Consider the following 17,069-nt stretch of genomic DNA (forward strand, 5'->3'; position numbering starts at 1 on the left):
ATGCCTTTCTTCCATGAGCCTCTTTTCCAAACTCTTGCAACCCAGCCCCTGGCCCACCTCTGCTGTGGGTTCCTTCTTACCTAAATAGTTCCATTTCATGCTTGGACAGCCTGCCCCTTCTCTGGCCATCTTCCATGTTTGCAACCTCCTCCTTTCTCACTTTCTTTTTCTTTCTTTTTTTTTTTTTCTCACTTTATTTTTCGACATTCATTTCTTCAACTCTAACAAATTTCTTTTTCTTTCTTTCTTCCTTCCTTCCTTCCTTCCTTCCTTCCTTCCTTCCTTCCTTTCTTTTTCTTTCTTTTTACATCCTTCTTGACCCACACACTCAAGAATGTGGTTTTTTTCCCCCTCTCAGGGAATTCTATTCATTCCATTTTCAAACACAGATACCACCTGAGTTTTGTCTAAGGTTGGGTTGGCTGTTGTTAGGATTAGGAAAAACTGAAAAATACAGTACCCTTTGAATCCTTTTGAAATGTGGAGGAGTTCTGTGAGAAGACCCGTTAGCCTTCTTTTTGTCTTTTGGCTTTAAGTTTATGCTCAGAATCTTGGTTGCTGGCATCTTGAGGATAAAATGCCATTGGAAGCCCAAAGAACATTGGGTGCCAAGTTCATTCCACTTGCCTTATTTTCCAACAGTACTTTTCTTCATATCGTGGAATATGTAGATAACATGTTCTCTGATCCAGAAGTTTTAAAGACTTTGTATTTGCTCTTATTCACAGAAACATAGTGGTTTAGACTGGTAAAAATACCTCCACTTTGGAAGGAATAAATTAGAATTACAGAAAGTCTAGTCTAAGGAATCAGTGACCATGTGTGCATTTAAAAGTGTATTAAGTTTCAAGTTGTCTCTTAGCTCCCTGAGTCTGCATCGTGTATCTCCCTGAGGAGAGTATAGGTAGAGAGAGCAGATCTTGTTAATAGAATACAGACTAGACAAGGAAAAAGAGTTAGAGAAAGGAAGGAGGGAGGGAGAGGAAGGAAGGAAGGAAGGAAAGAAGGAAGGAAGGAAGCAAGCAAGCAAGCAAGCAAGCTGGTTAGTTGGGAGGAAGGGAGAAAAATGGACATAATCAGAAATAAGGAAATAGCACCTTTGGCTCCTCCAAAGGAGCGATACATGTTCCATCTCTGAGATACATGGGTGCTGATCAGTCTCTAGAACAAATCTGAGTACCAAACCCAGCTCCTCCTCATCTGCCTGGACGAGAACTTGCTCTTCGCCCATCTGTTCTGCAGTGAGAATGTAGAGGCTGGAAAACAGATGTGATTCTAATCTGGTGAGAGTCAGGGAAAGAAAAGGCAGGGAGGTGGGGGTAGGGAAAGAAACAACAACAAAAAGCCAGATGCAATTCAGAGCTAAGGCAGGACATATAATAGAGAGCTTAGAGCAACAATCATGTTTTCCATGAAGCTCAGACAGATGGACAAACTGAACTCAGGCCAATCATTTGGCAGCGAGAGCAATGACCTCAACGTGCTGGCCCAGCTCGAGACCATAGCATAGGAAAGCCTCCCCAGGCAGTAGGAGGGGGTGCTCTCCTGGGGTCGCAGGAGGGAGTCTGAAGCTGGGGCAGTGAAAATGGAACAGAATGTTCAGAGTAAGGCAGAGGGAGAAGGCAGGGAGGGACCAGGGGCTTAGAAGGAAAGGAGAGGAAACCGGCAAGCACTGGGGAAAGCAAAAACTTCATCTGTTCCTGCTGGGCTTATAGTCATTCAAGAATGCAGTGTGTTTTGAGGTAGTCTGATTAGTGTTTCTCCCTTGCAGCTATGGTGGCCCCTTTATCCTGGCGTTGTTCCCCCATTTGTTTTCAGAGTTCAGGCTTGGATGCCCAGGTTTGGAGAACCTCAGATTAACTTTTCTCAAGGTGATTTGGTCAGCACCTGTTCTATGACGCCATCAGTTTATCACTGGAGTATGTGGAGTCACGATCAGCACAAATAGTCAAAAAATGAGCAACCATGAGGTGCCAGGGTGGCTCAGTCAGTTGGGCAACTGCCTTGGGCTCAGGTCATAGTCCTGGGGTCCTGAGACTGAGCCCTGCCTCGGGCTCTCTGCTTGGCAGGGAGCTTGCTTCTCCCTCTCTCTGCTGCTCCCCTTGCTCATTTGCACACACTCTCTTTCAAATAAATAAAAACTTTTAAAACAAGAAGAAAGAAAGAAAAGGAAAGGAAAGGAAAGGAAAGGAAAGGAAAGAAAGAAAGAAAGAAAGAAAGAAAGAAAGAAAGAAAGAAAGAAAGAAACGAAGAGCCACCATCCAGAGCTGTGAGAGTATAATTTTCAGTTCTCACTGATCCTGGGGAAGAACTCCCAGGGCAGCAGCAATCTATGCTCCCCTCAACATAGACTGATCCAGGAAGCCCAGGTGGCTCAGCGGTTTAGCGCCACCTTCAGCCTGGGGCGTGATCTTGGAGACCTGGGATTGAGTCCTGAGTCAGGCTCCTTGCATGGAGCTGGCTTCTGCCTCTGCCTGTGTCTCTGCCCCCTCCCCCTCTGTGTGTGTGTGTGTGTGTGTGTGTGTGTCTTTCATGAGTAAATAAATAAAATCTTTTAAAAAGAAACAAAAAAAACATAGACTGATCTCCTGTGGGTAGAGAGAACATTCTCCAGCAACAGGAAAGTCCCGCATGGAACTGTCTGAAACCATCTGGCAGGTGCAGAAGCCATTTAAAGCAGGCAAGGTAATGTTTGAGTTACCTAGGAATTTTTTCCTTTTCCAAAAGGGTCTCCAGTCAATGGAAGTTGGTTAAAGTGCAAAGAAACAGAAGGGAGGCAGACAAGAGAGCTCAGCAAGCTGGCTCTATTCATCTGTTTATTGGCCTGTAAAGAATACACCCATTAGCTGAAGGCCTCTGGGCAAATGTACAGAAACGTTATTACTACAGTCCAATCTAACTAAATTAAATCCAGGGCCTAAATGAAAAAAAAAACAAAAAACCAACCATAAAAGGAAGGCAAGAAGGGGGGAGGATTATACGAGGTGGGGAAGGAGAAAACACAGAAAGCCTGTGTGTGTAGAGGAATGAAGCAATAAACTAGTAATAGCCAAACTTAAAAGATGGACTCAGTGTAGGAGTTAGAAGCTAGCAAACATATGTCGTCAGACAACTGCCCACTTCTTAGTAGCCCAGACGTGCTGTAACACACTCCATCCCTCTGTGCTTTGCACTGTGTGTTCCTTTCTGACCTAATTCCAATTCCAGTAAATAAATGCTCATATATACATCGAATCCCAGGTTAGATGCTATGCTATCTCTTCCCAGAAACCTGTCCTAGTATCCTCTGCTTCTGGAGAGTTTTGTTTGGGTTTTTAAAGTAAGCTCTGCACCCAATGTGGAGCTTGAACTCACCACCCTGAGATCCAGTCACATGCTCTACTGACTGAGCCAGCCAGGTGCCCCCTGCTTCGAAAGAGCTTATCAGGAACAGCCTGGGTGGCTCAGTGGTTTAGCACTACCTTCGGCCCAGGGTGTGATCCTGGAGACCCCAGATCTAGTCCCACATTGGGCTCCCTGCATAGGGCCTGTTTCTCCCTCTGCCTGTGTCTCTGCCTCCCTCTCTCTGTGTCTTTCTCATGAATGAATAAATAAAATCTTTATAAAAAATAATAATAGAAATAAAGAGCTTATAATTTTCTTGATTGAGCTACCTTTTTATTTTTTTTTTAATTTTTTTTTTTATTATTTATTTATGAGAGTCATACAGAGAGAGAGAGAGAGAGAGGCAGAGACATAGGTAGAGGGAGAAGCAGGCTCCATGCACCGGGAGCCTGACGTGGGATTCGATCCCGGGTCTCCAGGATCGCGCCCTGGGCCAAAGGCAGGCGCCAAACCGCTGCGCCACCCAGGGATCCCCCTTTTTATTTATTTTTATGATTATGTCCTCAATGATGGGGAAACATAGGGCTAGCTGAGGACAAGGCATGAGCCCAGAGCAGCACATTGACAAGTCCTTGAACAGGCAGAGGGACATTCCTCTACGAACTCAACTGCCTCGATACATTGCTAAGGGCAATAGGCAATCTTAGCCTGCCCCCCAGGATCCTGTAAGTCTACATTAATGGATAAAAATTCCTTTAGAAATTCCCTTTTTCGGGCAGCCCGGGTGGCTCAGCGGTTTAGCGCCATCTTCAGCCCAGAGCCTGATCCCAGGATAGAGTCCCACATCAGGCTTCCTGCATGGAGCCTGCTTCTCCCTCTGACTATGTCTCTGCCTCTCTCTCTCTCTCTCTCTCTCTCTCTGTGTGTGTGTGTGTCTCTCATGAATAAATAAATTAAAAACCTTAAAAAAAAAAAAAAAAGAAGTTCCCTTTTTCTCTACTCCCAAGATACATGTTGGTAATCATCCCTCAAGCATATGACCTATGGGTATACATCTGAAGGGTCTCATGACTAAGGTTTTATTAGACGGTAATGAGGGACCTATTCCCAACAATAGCTAGCCCCCTCAAGGTCCTGGAAACCTGGCTTCCAAAATCCCTTAGAGAGTATGCTATCCTCAAACCCCTCCCAAGTTCCAGGTATATAATCAGCCACTCCTCCCAGGCCCTGGGCAGCAGCTCTTCCTGTCCATGGGTCCTATCCTCATACTTTAATAAAACCACTATTCTGCACCAAAGATGTCTCAAGAATTCTTTCTTGGTCATCGGCTCCGGACCTCACCTATATTCCAAAACTTCATCATTCAACTCTATTATATTCTTTCATTTGCATGTCTGCATTCCTGATTAGACAGAGTTCTGACATTGCAGAGGCAAGCTCTTACTCATCTCTGGCTGATATTAAGATTAGCACTAAAAAGTCAAAATTTGGTCATTCGAGGTGAGTTGAGATGAAGACTTAAAGTAGGAACTTGCTATTTCCAAGTAGAAACTTTGAAAACCTGAGTCAACTGCAAAGAAGTACAGGATAGAATTCTAGAGAAGAAAGTAGTTTGAGAATACACAAGGAGTGTAGCCTAAGTGGAACAAATATCCAGTGTATTGAAGTGACCTGAGATGAATAGAGCAAAAGGAAATAGTTATTTAAAAAATAACAATAATTTTGTTATTGTTCAGAAACAAAGGAATTCTGGCAGCAAGGCTGTAAAATCAGTGCATGTAAAACATGTAATCTAAATCTACAGTAATTAGTACTTTCGTCCTACTATTTTGTTTGCGTAAATCTGATTGCACTGGTGGTCTTGCACTGTATACCCACACGCCCTTGGCCATGCAAATGTAAAATGCTCCATCCAGTTTCAGGATTTTTTTTTTTTAAGATTTATTTATTCATGAAAGACACAGAGGGAGAGAGGCAGAGACACAGGCAGAGGGAGAAGGCTCCATGCAGGGAGCCAGATGTGGGACTCCATCCCGGGACTCCAAGAGCACACCCCGAGCCAAAGGCAGATGTTCAACCGCTGAGCCACCCAGGTGTCCCAGTTTCAGGATTCAATTAAGATTTCCAAAATCCACAACAACAATAACAAATTTAGCTGATAAAACTGGCTATAAACAAAGTAGGACAAATACTAGAAATTTATTAATGGGAAGGAAATTTCTATCTTCCCTGTCTACTCATTAGAAAACAAAACAGAAAGTCTGGTCTTTGCAACTAGGGGGGGAAAAACAGGAAAATTCAATTGTATATAATTATTAACAATAGCTAACATAATACATTTGTAGATGTGTATGATACCTATTTATAAGCAGCCTGCAGGAGTGGGGAGGCATGATCACCACCTCCTTTTCTTTAACCACTTGAGTGTGGGCTGGATTTAGGGACCACTAGCAAATAGAATGCAGCAAAGGAATGGTGTGTATCTTCCCAGATGAGATTACAAAGACTGGCTTCTAGAATTAGTGCTCTCTTTTGATCTCTTGCTTGCTGTTTGCTCTGAACAAAGCCAGCTACCAGGCTGTGAGCTACTCTATAGTAATGTTCATGTGAAAGAAGGCATGTCTTTAGCCAACAGTCAGCAACCTCAGGACAGCAAAAAGCCACGTGAATGAACTTGGAAGTAGATCTTCCCTCAACTGGGCCTTGAGGAGACTGCAGCTCCAGCCGACGTCTTGAACCATAGCCTGAGACTGAGCCAGAGATACGCGGCTAAGCTGTACTTGCAGTCCTAATCAACAGAAATTTGGAAACTAAATTTTTGCTGCTTTAAGCTGCTAAAAAGATAACTAATATGTCCTATACTACATTACAAACTATTTTATCTATTATATAAATAACATATTTCTAACTGTATATGCTATATAATAATGTAATATAATACTGATACAATATATGAAAGACTAAATTAGCTATTATGTGTTAGCTATTTATACATATATAAATATATTCTAGTTAGTGGTGATGACTAATGTTTATGGAATATTGACCATATGCTAGACACCGTGTTAAAAAAATATGATCAGGGATGCCTAGGTGGCTCAGTCAGTGGCTTAGCGTCTGCCTTTGGCTCAGGTTGTAGCCCTGGGTCCTGGGATGGAGTCCTGCATTGAGCTCCCTGCGAATAGCCTGCTTCCCCTCCTCTGCCTACGTCTCTGTCTCTCTCATGAATAAATAAAATCTTAAAAAAAAAAGTTATGGTTATGCTACTTCACAGTAAAGCATAAAGAGGGATGCCTGGGTGGCTCAGTGGTTGAGTTTCTGCTTTCAGCCCAGGGTGTGATCCAGAGTTCTGGGATTGAGTCCCCCATTGGGCTCCCTGTGAGGAGCATACTTCTCCCTCTGCCTGTGTTTCTGCCTCCCTCTCTGTCCCTCATGAACAAATAAATAAAATCTTAAAAAAAAAAAAAGCATAAAGAAAAGAGAAAGATGGGGATGCCTGGGTGGCTCAGTGGTTGAGTATCTGCCTTTGGCTCAGGGCATGATCCTGGAGTCCCGGGATCAAGTCCTACTTTGGGCTCTTTGCATGGAGTCGTCTTCTCCCTCTGCCTGGGTCTCTGCCTCTCTCTCTATCTGTGTCTCTCATGAATAAATAAAATCTTTTTTTATTTTTTTTCCTTTTTAATTTATGATAGTCACAGAGAGAGAGAGAGAGAGAGAGGCAGAGACACAGGCAGAGGGAGAAGCAGGCTCCATGCACCGGGAGCCCGACGTGGGATTCGATCCAGGGTCTCCCGGATCGCGCCCTGGGCCAAAGGCAGGCGCCAAACCGCTGCGCCACCCAGGGATCCCAAATCTTTTTTTAAAAAAAGGAAAGATGAAAGGAAACAACAGATAATGGAGAAAGGAAAGACACAGATAGGAAGAAAAAAAAGAAGAGAGAAAAGAGGATGTGAGAGACAGAATTCATGTGGAAACCACAAAATTATCCTGTAATATTGAATATGAATGATTGGCATAATTCAGTAGTATAATTTACTTGAAATGTAGACCATAAAAAAAAAAAAAACCAATTTGAGGCACCTGCCTGGTTCAGTCTGTAGAGCATGTGACTTTTGATCTCAGGGTTGTGAGTTTGAGCCCCATACTGAGTGTGGAGATTACTTGAAGTATTTTTAAAAACATTAAACAATCACAAAATCTGGTTTGTAAGAATGAGCTTAAGGAATTTAAATAATTTTGCCTGAAGAAAAAACCTAAAAGAGGAACTTAATAATTTTTAAATGTGCTAGTGAGGATTTGGGTAAAGTTTTTTATTTACCACTTCCATAAATATTAGGACACAATAAAAAATGAATTTATTCTGGCATTTAGTTAAATTATATATTGAAGTGACATCCTGCATAAATGAGTGTAAATGTTTTATACTTATTTACTGTGCCTGAGTGGCTCAGTGGGTGGATTTGTGCAACTTTTTTTTTTTTTAAGATTCATTTTTTTTTTAAGATTTTATTTATTTATTCATGACAGACAGAGAGAGAGGCAGAGACACAGGCAGAGGGAGAAGCAGGCTCCACACAAGGAGCCTGATGTGGGACTCGATCCCAGGATCCCAGGATCATACCCTGAGCGGAAGGCAGACACCCAACTGCTGAGCCACCCAGGCATCCCAAGATTCATTTATTTTAGACAGCCCAAGCACGTGTGAGTGAGGGAGGAACAAAGGGAAAGAGAGAATCCTAAGCAGACTCCACCCTGAGACTCACATGGGGCTCAACCTCAGGACCCGGATATCATGACCTGAGCCCAACCCAGTTATGATTTAACTGACTGAGCCACTGAGGGATCCCAAGTGTGAGATTCTTGATGTTGGGGTTGTAAGTTTGAGCCCCACTTTAGTTGTAGAGATTATGTAAGAAAATATTTAATTAATAAATAAAATGTTTATTCAACAAGCATGAAGAACTTCCAATACTCCAGCCATTCTGTTATATACATTTGAAATATAGTGGTAATAAAATAGACAATATTTTGCCATTATATTGCTTACATTTCTTAAGAAAGGCTACAGAAATTCCTTCTTTGGAGATAAACTTCTTTTTTTTTTTTTTTTAAGATTTTATTTATTCATGAGAAATACAGAGAGGAGAGAGAGAGGCGGAGAAGCAGGCTCCATGCAGGGAGCCCGACATGAGATTCCATCCCGGGTCTCCAGGATCACGCCCTGGACTGAAGATGGCACTAAACCACTGAGCCACCCGGGCTGCCCCTGTAGATAGACTTCTTTAGTGACTTAAGGTGGATATATTTCTAGAAACAGCATGATGGATTGGAAAATCATTAAAGTTGGAACTCTTCATAAGTAGGCTCCACACCACACTTAGTGTGGGGCTTGAACTCATGACCCTGAGATCAAGAGCCACAGCTGAGCCAGTCAGGCTGTCCATGATTTTTTCTGGTAGAAGAGTGAAGGAGACTCTTAGAGCTGTCCCAAAGATGGTGATGGGCAGGACTACAGTGCCACTCTTAGAAACACTGCATACTGGTTGGTCGATTTTTTCCTTGATTTTGTGTGTCAATCAGGCAGAAATTCTGCTTTACATGGTGTTGTCTACAGGATCCAAAGTGGCCTTGCTCCAACAGCTAGCTGGCCCTAGCTGCCCACAGGAATCCATGACGGGGTTGCTGGCAATGGTTCTCTTCCATTAGTGTTAACTCATTTGGGTTTTGACAGTGTAGCCATGGGTTGAGATGGAGCATTCCAAGAACCAAAGGAAGAAGTGGAGCTTTGTTAAGACTCAGACTTCATTACCCAGCATCTCTCTCCCACATCCTATTGGTCAAAAGAAGTCTCCATGGTCAGTCCTAGTTTTAGGGGAGGAGCACCAGACTCCCTCCTGATGGGAGGAGAGTCAAAAAATGTGCAGCAATCTTTAATCTACCACAGTGCCTCTGAGGTTAAAGTGAATCTTTTCAACAGCCTAGGTAAGTGCCAAACAGACAACATTTGTATTTTGCTCTTTCCTGGAAACCTCATTCACTGCTCTTGCCAATGCTAAGCACAGCTGTCGTACAAGGGCCTCTTTGATGCTCAGTATTATAGATGAACTGTACTCTCATTTTCTTGTTTTCTGCAGCATTGGGCACTGTTGACCAATCCTCCTTGTTGACGTATTCTCTTCCCATGCATGGCATCTCTGACACCTCATCCTTCTTTCCCTCTCTGCTCCATTCTGTGTTCTTTACAGTTTTTTTTTTTTCTTCTGTTCATGCTTAACATGCTGGTCATTGTCAAGGTACTCACACCAACATCTCTCATTAGTACATTCTGTCCCTCATTAGTCATGTTCACTATCATGTTTGTAGGCTTATACTCCCAGATCCACACCTCAGTCTAATTTACATCTGTTTCTCTACCTCTGAATGTCCCACACATATCTCTGTTTGGAATATGTCCCACAGGCACCCTGAGTCAGTCTAGAGTTGACCTGAGCAAGGAAGCAAGCCTAAGAGCAGACTCTGGCTGAGCTTTCAGGAGTGACAACCAAGAGACTCCATTGCCCCTCCTACCATCAGAAGGCTCCCTTCCAGACTGAGACATCACCACTCAAGCTCTAGAACTACCCTGGCTCTGCCACCATCCACACTAGCAAAATGGACCCTCACTTCCTGCCTTTCTCCTCACTTACTGTGGTTTTGACTTCAAGTCTTCTACTAGTGCAAATGGTTGCTGGGACTTAACTAACATCCCAACTCCAGCTGTAGTAGAGTCTCGGGTTTGTAGTTTGTAGTTTCCCACCCTATAATGCAGAAAGGTACCTTAGAAGGAGGTTTGAACAAATGTTGGGTAAGCTAAATTATGATGTCTTAGTGTCTTAGGTGGCATCGCCTTCTTCCCTGCACAGTGTCATCCCCCCCTCCCCCAAACCTCCCTTAGGACTGTGCTGCTACTAACTGCCCAGCTACTGAATTGAAATATGGTGAGTCATGCTCAGGCTCCCCCCATTTCTTTTTCTTTCCACCTGAGTCCTTTCCCACACACCTTTTGTCATCAGAATTCTATTGATGTTATATCCTTTATCTTTCACATCCATCCATTCTATTATTCCCATCACCACTTGAGTTCAGCCCAGCTATTACTCTCAGTTTCAGCGTTTCTCCACCCTTACAACACAAAGCATCAGGAGTACTATTTCTAGCAATGGTCAGATTAAGTCACCTGCTGGCTTCAAGCCCTTAAAGGTTCCTTATCCTTAGGGTATGGATGGAATTCTTAGTATGCATACATGGCTATTTATAATACTTTTATCTCTCATCACCAGTGCTCCAACCCACCCAGTCTATCTATATCTAGGACATTTGCACCTTGCTTTTCACCTCTACTGAATTACTTGCACTTCTGAAAAGCTGCAACCTCTCTTTTGCTTCTAAGCCACTGTACATGCTATGTTCTATTTGCCACACCTCCACCATAATCCTCACTTTCCCACAATCTTTTTGTTCAGCTGGCTAATTTTTAATCATCCTTTTTAATTCAGCTTGGGTAATAATTCCTTTGAATTGTTATCCAGAGCGTCTCCACCACAATGAGTGGCTCAGTGTGGATAGATGGTGTGTGCCCGAAACGAAGTGTGGAGACTCAGTCTGCGCATCGGAAAGAAGTGTTGAGTGCGAAGGGGAGAGGATGTACTTCCTAGAACTGGTCACAAGAGGGCAGCAAATAACTGCTTTAGGTCACCTAGGCCGTTTTGCTGCCTTTTCTTGCATCCCATACTCCAACTGTCTATTGATATTTATGTAGCACGACTCTGGAGCTATGCCTAATGGGATGGAAAATTTCTAATGACTTAGAATCGTACTTCATTTATATTCTGATCGGTTTCTTCATGCCAGCCACTTCACTGCGTACTGGTAACTACAAAAAGATGAATCAGCAGCACCTGGTTGGCTGAGTTCTTATAGTGTAGGACTCTGTGAGTTCAAGCCCCATGATGGGTATAGAAATTACTTTTTAAAAAAATGAATCAGTCACAGTTCCTACATTCAAAGAATCAATAATTTAGTGCAAAAGAGAAGTGTTTCTGAACTGTCTTTATTCCTGGACATATGAAGAAACAAGTGACTTGACCCATTTTCATCAGTAGCAAAGACAGTTTCAGATGGTGGCACAATGGCCAGTTTCAGAGGGTACCTGGCTAGCTCAGTGGGTAGAGCATGCAACTCTTGATCTCTAGGGTCATGAGTTCAAGTCCCATTTAGCCTACAGCTTAGTTAAAAGGATAGTGGGATGGTTGGTTATTGGGTTCAAGTAAGATAGTCTCCTTAATGACTGACATGTTTGAAGACCACATTACCAGGAACCCAGCTAATTCCACCCAGGTAATTCTCGGGTGGCTGGGAAAGCATGCTCCATCCCAAGCCCCCTGTTTTTCTTTTTGTCTTTAACAGACTTGAGCAGTGTTATGTTCACAACAAAAATGAAGTGAAAAGTACAGAAAATTCCTATATAACCTTTGCTCTCCACACCCACATCTTCACCTACTATCAGAGTGGTGCATTTGTTAGAGCTGATGAATCTACACCTATGCATCATTATCACCCAAAGCCCAGAGTTTACCTTTTTTGCCTTTGTTATGACAATGTATGACAATGTATCATGACCTGTTCTATCATTAGAATGTTATACCAATTCACTACCCTAAAAATGCTTTTTAAAAAAAAAAAAAAAAAGTAAGCTTTATGCCCAACATACAAGCTTTATGCGGTGTGAACTCAAGACCTTAAGATCAGCAGCTGCATGCTCCTCCAACTCAGCCAGCCAGGTGCCCCCAAAATGCTCTATTTACCCCACCCTCCCCTCTAAGCTCTGACAAGTGACTCTACTGCCCCATAGTTTTGCCTTTTTTTCTGGAATATATATAGTTGGAATTTTTTTTTAAGTTGGAATATTTTATACTATGTAGCCTTTCCAGATTGGCTTCTTTCACTTAGTAATATGCATTTAAGATTCTTCCATGCTTTTCAATGGCTCGATAGCTCATTTCTTTTTAGTGCTGAATAGTATTCCATTGTCTGGATAAAACAATTTCATTATCTGCTCACCTACTTACTGAAGGACATCTTAGTCTCTCCCAAGTTTGGGTAATTATGAATAAAGCTGCTCTAAGCATCTGTGTGCAGGTTTTTGTGCAGACATAAGTTTTTCCTTTGGGTGTATATCAAGGAGCAGAATTAATAGATCCTATCTTAAGAGTATGTTTGCTTTTACAAGGAACAACCAAACTGTCTCTTCAAAGTGGCAGTATCATTTTGCATTTCCTCCGGCAATGATTGAGAATTCCTGTTCTTCTGCATCCTTGCCATTCTTTCATGTTATCAATGTTTTGGATTTCAGCCATTCTAACAGCCATGTAGTGATAGCTCATTGTCTTCAGTTCATAATTCTCTCATGACATATGATACCTCCAGAGTGTGTTTTTGTTTAGGTTTTATTTATTCATGAGAGACACAGAGAGAGAGGCAGAGACACAGGCAGAGGGAGAAGCAGGCTCCCTGCATGGAGCCTAATGTGGGACTCAATCCTGGGTCCCAGGATCATGACCTGAGTCAAAGGCACAGGCTCGGGGCAGCCCCGGTGGTGCAGCGGTTTAGCGCCGCCTGCAGCCCGGGGTGTGATTCTGGAGTCCCAGGATCGAGTCCCATATCGGGCTCCCTGCATGGAGCCCGCTTCTCCCTCTGCCTGTGTCTCTGCCTCTCTCGCTCTCTCTGAATAAATAAATAAATAAATAAATAAATAAATAAATAAATAAATAAATAAATCTTAAAAAAAAAAAAAAGGCACAGGCTCAACCGCTGAGCCTGAGCCACCCAGGCGTCCTTCCAGAGTATTTTTCATATGGCTATTTAGCGTCTATGTCTTTACTGGTGAGGTGTACAGGTGGGTCTTTTGCCTTTTTTTATTTTTTATTTTTTATTTGGGAGGGAGACAGAATGAACTATGGAGAGGGCCAGAGGGAAAGAGAAGCAGACTCCTTGCTGAGCAGGAAGCCTGATGTAGAGCTCTATCCCAGTACCTGAGCCAAAGGCACAGGTTAACTGCCTGAGCAACCCAGAAACCCCCACCCCTGTTTTGTTTTGTTTTTTAGTTTTTTTGTTTTTTGTTTTGTTTTGTTTTTGCTAATTTTTAAATTAGGTCCGTTTTCTTATTGTTGAATTTTAGGGCTTAAAGACTTTGTGTGTGTGTGTGTGTGTGTGTTTTTTTTTTAATTTTTTGTTAACTTTTTTATTTATTTATGATAGTCACAGAGAGAGAGAGAGAGAGAGGCAGAGACATAGGCAGAGGGAGAAGCAGGCTCCATGCACCAGGAGCCCGACGTGGGATTCGATCCCGGGTCTCCAGGATCGCGCCCTGGGCCAAAGGCAGGTGCTAAACCGCTGCGCCACCCAGGGATCCCTGTGTGTGTGTTTTTAAGATTTTATTTATTTATTCATGAGAGACACAGAGAGAGAGACGGGGGCAGAGACATAGGCAGAGGGAGAAGCAGGCTCCATGCAGGGAACCCAATGTGGGACTTCATCTTGGGACTCCAGGATCACGACCTGAGCCAAAGGCAGGCGCTCAACTGCTGAGACACCCAGGAGTCCCATGGCTTAAAGACTTTGGATAACAGTTCTATATCAGATGTGTTTTGCAAATATTTTCTTTCCTCTGTGGCTTGTCTTATTCTCTTGACATTACCTTGTGCTGAGCAGAAGATCAGATTTTTAATGAGGCCCAGCTTACTATTTCTTTCATGGATCATGACTTTGATGTCATATCTAAAAAGTCATCTACACACCCATGGTCATCTGCTATCTTCCAGGGTCCTTCGCAGTTCTGCTATCTTTCAGGGGTTTTGCAGTTTTGTGTTTTAGATCTATGATTCCTTTTGAGAAGGCTGTGAGCTCTATATCTAGATTCATGGATTGTTTTTTGGGGTGGGGGGGCACATGGCCATTGGGTTGTTCCAGCATGATTTGTTGAAGACTGCCTTTGATCCATTGTATTGCCTTTGCTCCTTTGCCAAAGATCAGCTGACTATATCTATGTGGGTCTATTTCTGAGCTTTCTATTCTGTCCCTTTGATGCATTTGTCTATTCTTTTGCCAATGTTACACTGTCTTGATTACTGTGGCTTTCTCAGATTTATACATAAGTATTATATTTTGATGGGTACTGTGACAATGTAAGGTATATATATTGAGTCTTAGCTTACCCACAAACACTTCCTAAAACCCTAGGAATTGACACGTGTCTTTTTGGATGTTAATGAGATGACTGGTGGTTGGGGACTCCAGGATAGCCTCGGGATGGGTGCTGGTTGCCAGGGGAACAAACCAAATAATTGGAGGGCTGGAACTTTTGAGTCCTACCTCCTGGGATGCAGTAACTGCTAATGGACCATGATGATTGAATCTACAACCCCCATGTAATGAAACTTCCATTAAAAAACAAACAAACAAACAACAACAACAAAAAAAAACCCTAACCAACTGGATTTGAAGAGCTTCTGTGAACACATTCAACTGCTGAGAGGGTGGTGTGGCCTGAGATGACATGGTAGCTCTACACTCATCCCTCATACCGTTCCCTATGCATCCCTACCATTTAGCTGCTCCTAAGCTGTAGCCTTTATAATAAATGGGTGATAACAGGAAAGCACTTTCTTGAGTTTGGTGAGCCATTCTAGCAAATTACTGAACTCAAGGATGGACTCCTGATTTATAGCTGTTAGAAGAGAGGCAGGATGTACAATTGATAGATGGGAGCAGTCTGTGGGACTGAGCCCCTAACTTGTGAGATCTGAGATTAACTTCAGGTAGATAGTGTTGAATTGTAGGATGCACAGCTGGAGTTTGAGATTGATCAATGAATTAAACAACCCTATTTGGTGTCAAAAGTGTTGTGAATAGAGAAGAGACAGAAGTTTTTCCTTTCAGGTGATAATGTACTTTTTTTTAAAGGACTTTTTAATTTATTTATTTGAGAGCTCAAAAGCAGGGGGAGGGGCAGAGGGAAAAAGAATCTCAAGCCACTCCATACTGAATGCAGAGCCCAACACAGGGCTCCATCCCATGACCTGATAGACATGACCTGAGCCAAAACCAGGAGTTGGACACCCAAACAACTGGGCCACCCAGGTGCCCCATAAATGGTATGTTTTAATGCCAAATTCCGCTTGTTCTTTGCTTGCATTTGGAAAAATGTATTTTGTACAACTCTATATTCTGCAACTTTGCTAGTTTCAGGAAGGTTTTTTATTTTTATTTATTTATTTATTTTTGGTCAACTCCTTAAGATTTTCTATATAGATTATCAAGTCATCTGTAAATAGACAATTTTATTTCTTCATTCTCAATCTGTATACCTCATCTTTGCTATTCTTATTGCATTAGCTAGACTTCCATTATGCTGTTCAAGAGTAGTGATGAGATGATACATCCTTGCCTTGTTCATGATCATAGTGTGAAATTGTCTAATATCTCACTATTAAGTATGATATTAGGTAGAGATTTCTATCTGTCAGCTCTGCAGCAGTGATGAAGTTTTGGAATATAGGTAAGGTCCAGAGCTGACGACCAAGAAAGAATTCTTGATGTCTTTGGTGCAAAATGGTGGTTTTATTAATGCACAGGGCAGTACCTATTGGCAGGGAGAGTGGCTGCCCCAGGCTTATAAGGAATGGCTGACTATATTCTTTCAAGTTGGGACAGTTTTGGGGATAGCATACTCTATAAGGAATTTTGGAAGCCAGGTTTCCAGGACTTTGAGGGGGCTAGCTATTGTTGGGAAAAGGTCCCTCATTACCGTCTAATAAAAACCTTAGTCATGAGACCCTTCAGATGTATACCCATAGGTCATATGCTTGGAGGATGATTGCCAACATGTATCTTGGGGGTAGAGAAAAAGGGAATTTCTAAAGGAATTTTTATCCACTAATGTAGACTTACAGGATCCTGGGGGGTGGGCTAAGATTGCCTATTGCCCTTAGCAATATATCGAGGCAGTTGAGTTCGTAGAGGAATGTCCCTCTGCCTGTTCAAGGACTGGTCAATGTGCTGCCCTAGGCTTGTGCTTTGTGGTCAGCTGGCCCTCTCTCCCCCAACAGCAGAACAATGTGATCCCAGTAAAGACTGAGTAGTTCCCCTTAACATAGGAATGCAAAGTATCCCAGTGGGATGTCCCATTGCAGATCCGCAGTAGATAATTCCTTTCTCTGGCAGGATGAGGCTTGGTATTTTCAGCAGCACCTCATGTTGATCCATGGTGAGATTTGGAATGATGGATGTTTTTTGCATCTTCCATATCTTTACAGTATGGGGTGCCTTGACAGGGTACCCAGTCTGGCATAGGAGTCAACAGGCCTTACTGGGTGATCTTTCAAATGTATTAAAGCCTAGGACAGGAGTGCCTGTCTGGCTCCATTAGTAGAGAAAATGATTCTTGATCTTGGGATTGGACATCAAGCCCTATGTTGGGTGTAGGGATTACTGTAAAAAAAAAAACTAAAATAAAATAAAAATTTCACAGTTGTAGAACCCCTCGTTCTTCTAAGAGAAAAGACGCTGTCTTTTTAAGTAATCAAAGACTTGCTAAAAGCCCAGGGTGTGATCCTGGGGTCACGGATTGAGTCCCACTTCGGGCTTCCTGAATGGAGACTGCTTCTCCTCTGTGTCTCTGCCTCTCTCTCTCTTTCCATGCCCCCCAT

General features: G+C 42.7%; 1 protein-coding gene across 6 annotated transcripts in view; it reads left to right on the forward strand.

The window, feature by feature from the left end:
- Positions 1–17,069, forward strand: part of RIMKLB (ribosomal modification protein rimK like family member B) — a 186,380-nt gene that overhangs the window by 85,571 nt on the left and 83,740 nt on the right. The window lies entirely within an intron of this gene.

The sequence above is a fragment of the Vulpes lagopus genome, chromosome 21, assembly GCF_018345385.1.
Source record: "Vulpes lagopus strain Blue_001 chromosome 21, ASM1834538v1, whole genome shotgun sequence".
In the NCBI taxonomy this organism is placed as follows: Eukaryota; Metazoa; Chordata; class Mammalia; order Carnivora; family Canidae; genus Vulpes; species Vulpes lagopus.